The sequence below is a fragment of the Akebia trifoliata genome, chromosome 4, assembly GCF_017979445.1.
Source record: "Akebia trifoliata isolate Shusen 1 chromosome 4, ASM1797944v1, whole genome shotgun sequence".
Taxonomy (NCBI): Eukaryota; Viridiplantae; Streptophyta; class Magnoliopsida; order Ranunculales; family Lardizabalaceae; genus Akebia; species Akebia trifoliata.
This window is the reverse complement of record NC_141378.1, coordinates 18081780-18087779: the sequence shown is the minus strand read 5'-3', so window position 1 is coordinate 18087779 and position 6000 is coordinate 18081780.

Here is a 6000-nt window from a genome sequence, read left to right as displayed (position 1 = left end):
ATTGAAAATGAGGTTTCGAAAATGCCACGATAGCACAATATTTTGATCCTTTAAATGTTATTAATGTTCACCTACTTCTCATGAAGATGAATATTTCAAAAATGAATAGATAGGCAACTTTATGTGGATGATGGCAACCTAAATGATTCTTCGACTACTAGGGCTATAATATATGAAAATGCTGAAATGACATAAACCACTTACTACGATTCTCACAAGTCTGACGTGGGATGTGCACATAACCATAGATGTGTTTCCTCGTGATACGAGTAAAAATCATCTATGGTTATGTATGCATGTCCACGTCAGAATTGTGAGAATCACAATAAATACCTTGTGTCACCCTACGACGACTCAAATAGGTAAGATAAGGATGAGGGTACCATTTAAATGGTTATTTAGAATTGCTCCTCCATATTTTTGTCAATATTAGATATACCCTGTATTTTCATATTGAGGATGTGTCCCCGTTGATCCCCCCCCCCCCACACACACACAAAAAAAAAAATAATAATAATAATAAAATAAAAAATAAAAAATAAAAATAGACATCTTCACTGCTAGGAAAAAAATAATTTACTCTCATTTTTTTACATTAAAACTTTATTTTCTTCAACCTTCAAATCTAAAGAACAAGATAGGATTTTTGAAAAATAACGAGGATGATTTTTTAATAGAAGAATTAAAATTTTATACAAAACATTGAAGACGATGAATGGATTGAAGATTAAATTCAATAGGTTAAAAATTGTTTTCCTAATATTAAGAGGTTGAAGATGATTGATTTGGGGGGCCAAAAAATCAAAAGATTTGTTGGGAAGTACAAACAATGAACTTAAGGCAAAAAAAAAAAAAAAAAAAAAATCTAAGATTTTTTATGACCGATTGGTGTTAGGTTGAAAAAGATATATGAAGATGAGATTGAATAATATGCCATAGAGGTTGAATATCTTAAAGACAAATAGTTTGGTGAAAAAAAGAAAAGGACTTTTGATATGGATTGAAAATGAAGACAATTGGGACATTTTATTAATTTAACAAAGAATATAATAGAATTTCATTTAAAATGGACTTAATATTTTTAGAATAAATAATTTTTAAAATAGTGATAAAGTAGTAATTTTGAATTTTATATATAATCAATAAGAACAATGTATACAGGACAACCACCAGATGGGTGGCCGAGTGGTAGCACTTCGGGGTCAAGGGGTGTGCTGCCCCGTGGTCTCAAGTTTGACTCCCACTGATTGCTAATATTAGTGGCCACAGATAGTAAGGTTAAAAATCTTGTTTAACAAGCCTTATTCGGGAAGGAGGGAATGGTTGGTGCAAGTGAACTGGCCAGATATTTTTCTTTATAAGAAAAAAAAAAAACAATATATACAGGATATGATCCGAAGACAAATCAACCCAATGTTATTTATTTTTTCAATGTTTTTTTTATGCCGTCACATCTTGTAAAATTTGTAAAATCCTAGACAACATTTTAGACAAAGCATTTTGTCTATAATGAGAAAATCATCCTCACAAAAAATCATCAAATTATGAAATTTCTAACCCTAATTTATAAAATGAAGAATCGTAAGTTGTCTATTTTTACAGGTAGTTTATAGTCACTTTTCATGGGGTTAGAAGTTTCAGAATTGACTAATTTTTTGTGAGGATGATCTTCTGACTATAGAGATCTTCCTCACAAAAAATCATCAAATTATGAAATTTCTAACCCTAATTTATAAAATGAAGAATCGTAAGTTGTCTATTTTTACAGGTAGTTTATAGTCACTTTTCATGGGGTTAGAAGTTTCAGAATTGACTAATTTTTTGTGAGGATGATCTTCTGACTATAGAGATCTTCCTCACAAAAAATCATTCCATTCCAAAAACTTTTAGCTATATAAGACAAAACTTTGTTTAGAATATTGGCTAGGATTTTGTCAAAAGAATATTATATATATATATATAATGGGTGGCGTTCAAGGGCCAACTTTTTAGCAAACTTTTTGGCAAAACATAGGTTAGAGGTTTTGGAATGGGCTGATTTTTGGTGAGGATGATCTCTACGGTGAGGAGATCATCCTCATCAAAAATCAGTCCATTCCAAAACTTCTAACCCATGTTTACAAGTTGAAAAATCGTGGACCGTCAATTTTTTATAAACTGTTTTTGATGGGGTTAGAAGTTTTGGAATGAGCTGATTTTTGGTGATGATGATCTCCTCACCGTAGAGATCATCCTCACCAAAAATCAGCCCATTCCAAAACCTCTAACCTATGTTTTGAAAAATGTTTTGCCAAAAAGTTTGCTAAAAAGTTGGCCCTTGAACACCCCCCATATATAATATAATGTTGTTAGTAATTTTTAAAAATTTGTAATTGAAACTGAAAATTTCAAAATTTATATATCTATTGAAGTAATTCTCTCAATTAATTAAAAAAACAGTACTGGGACCAAGAATTTTTGAAGGAGTGGCTATCATATAAAAGGAGCCTTGTGTTTCCAAGTGTGATAAGAAGCACCACCTCTCTCATTCATTTAATTTTGGCCAACCTACCATCCACAGTCCAAACTGCAGATGTGGGCCTCTCATCACGTGTATTGACATGGCCGACAGCTAATAACTTGATTTGATATCGAATGCATCTCAACATATTTGACAAGGGATATCATACAATGGTCGGTCAATTATCACACACCAAAATCAATCAACAAACTAAATTGATTTTTGAAAAAAAATAAAAAGTAAATTATCATTTTGTCCTTTCATTAATACTTATTGTACATACCTCATCTACGGAACAAAAATTCAAAACCCACCTTCTTCTTCTTCATTCATTCTCTCTTTCCTTCTCCTCCTCCTCTTCTTTTTATTTATTTTCTTCTAAGTTTTGTGAGAGGTTAAATAAATAGAGATTAGATTTTAGGCTTTTTTTTTAAGTCTTCTGATTTTTTTGAATTTCTTTTTGACTTTTTTATATTTAACTATTAAAAAAGATGAAAAAATTACTATTAAAACTTCAAAATAAAGATTTTGAATCAAATAACTCGAAGATTTTTTGATAGATTTTGTTTCATAGATTCAGATCGAACTTGTTTTAACAATTTCGGTAGGTACCAACTGAATATTACCAAACAGATTTGGTAAGTACCTATCGAACAAATTTTTTTATTGAACATTACATAACCGATTCAATAAATACCCTATCAAACAAAACTTTTTACTAAACATTACAAAATCGATTGGATTATACCTTTCAAATAGAACTTTTCTCATGTGAATGAATTTGACTCGATTGAAAGTATTAGGGGTAAGAAAAATAAGTAAAAACAAAGCCTAAAACCCTCATTGAAATCTTTCTAGATGTAAAAAAGAAGAAGAAGAAGAATCGTTTAGTACCTTTAGGTAGGTGAAATAAGTAATTTAGGTTAAAGTACATTTATTTGGTGTGTGCAATAAGGTATTTTAAAGTTAAGGTGGGTACCAGTCGCAATTGGGTACATATGGCCAATTTGGTGCGTGCAAATAGATCGACTCATCATACAACTCATTTCTATCAAACAAAGAATAGAAATTATAAAAATAATATTGATAATGTTATGCGAAAAAAAATACACGATCCCAATCATTTATACACAAAATCCAACGGTTGAGATATATCCTTGGAATAAGTACCTCCCAGATATGAGTTTTTAAGATATGCATAAATTTCAACTATTAGAGTTTGTCTATAAATGATTGGGATAATGTGTTTTTTCATGAGTCAACCAATCCCAACCCCCCTCCCCCCACCCACCCACCCTTTTTTTCAAAAAAAAAAATTATCAAAAGGTATTTTGAAATATGGCACGTTATTGACACCCACTTAAAAAAAGCTTAATTTTTGTTTGGTAGGAAGCTATTGAAAATTTACATTGCGACTTGGTAGGAACTTGATGATTGGCAAATTTAGTATTGACTTATCGAATGAAGTTTCGTTTGAATTCTTTTCATTAGAGAGATTTTCTAACCAACTACTAGAGTGGGAGTTCCAACTACTAGAGTAGGAGTTGAGGTTTTTACAATCATTACTAACCTATTATGCAAGTTTTAATGGTATTGCTTCTTGTATCACAAAACCCTAGTTAAAACTTATGTAGGTTCAAAGAAGATGGAGAAGAATAATAATGAGAGAGAGAGAGAGAGAGAGAGAAAAGAAGAAGAAGAAAAAGAAGAAGAAAGAGAAGGATGAGGAGTTTGAGGGTGAAATTGAATCAAATTCTATGGGTGGTGGTGGGTGAAAGCAATAAAATGGGTAAGATGAGCAAAAAAGTGGGTGTCAATAGCACACCACTTTTGAAATTGTACAGGGAAGTAACACGTTACATATATTATTAGAGTGTTTGAACCTTTTTATAAAATTAGTGGATTATACACTAATGGTTTAAAATTCAACTAATGATTGGAACAAAAGCTTGTCAAATTATTTGACAAATTATATATATATATATACACGTTCAAGGCCTCATAAAAATATTAACATTCTCCATAACATTCACTTTCCAATAATACCCTTATAAGTGTCTATCGGCACAAACTTACTCTTTTAGGATAAAGGAATTGAAGATGAAAGACAATAAACTTTGAGAAGTATTATTGGAAAATGAGGAGAAGTGGAAAAGTAATTTAAGGGATATTTTTGAAAAACGGTAGAAGAGTTGGAGGGATATTTTTGAAAGAGAAATTCTATTGGCACCCCAATTATTTACTTATTACACTCCAATTACTTAAATTTTTTCACTTCCCTAAAAATCAACAATTACCATTTAAAATAAGAATTAACATTTCTCCATAAAAAATTTAAAAGATAAAAAAAGTCAGAAATTGCCACTATCGATAATAACCCATCCAAAAGATAAGTCAACATCAATGATGATTGTCTACACCGACCTCTTGATGATGAACTTGTGGTCTCCACTCTTTCATAAATCTCCATCAAATACAAGGAAATATCTAGATCTAACATTCTCTTCTAAAGTGAGAAAATCACATTCTCATCCTATTAACAAAATATTTCATTTAATTTTGGTGTAATAAGTAAGAGTTGTGATGCCAATATACGTTCCCTTCTTGAAAAGAGAGAAGAGAAAATGTAATAAAATTGAAAGTTGTAATCAAAATTCATGATCGGATTAAATTCAAATCCCTCTTTATGGAGATGATAATAATTGAAGGGGGGTGGGGGGCAAAACCATCCTAGTTTATTATATAGTTATATTTAAAAAACTTAAAAATATGTATATTTTTTTCCCCTTCTAAATTATCTTCATTTATATTAATAATATAAAAGGATAATTTTCATAAAATTCGACGGTTCACTAACCAAACCAATTTTATTACATAATTTTTTTGAACCATTAGTTCGGCATGATTATCAAAATACTGATTTAAATAGATCGAGACACCTGCTAAATTGCAAAACCTCAAATCCCAATTCGAGCATTGATTTTTATCAAAAAGCTTGAAGCTAGTATTAAATTTTCTGATTTGAAATATAATTTTTGTGTATAATGTTTAACACACCAATCTTTTGCCAACTCTAATAATATTAAGGAGCAAAAAAACAATAGAACAAATCACTAAAAATGTAGAAATAAGTAACAAGTGGTAGAGCTAGGGAATGATTCTATTAGTTTTAGAGGCTCATTAGCAAAACCTATTCGCATATAATGCACCAAAAAATAAAAAATATTGGCGAAATTACTTGAGACAATGCTTAGTTGGTTCAATAAAATCAATAAACTTGATTCTATTGTGTCAGTTAAATCTAGGAGACAAGGAAATAATGGATGTTCCCCACATAGCTAGGTACAAAACATCATTGATATCTAACATAAACTTTAGAACATGGCCTTAGATTGGGTCCCCCCAAGTTTCACACCTTGTACAATTGCACGGTCTCGTGAAACATTAGAGATATAAATTTGAGATCGTGAAATCTTGCTACAACGATTACAAAGTTACTT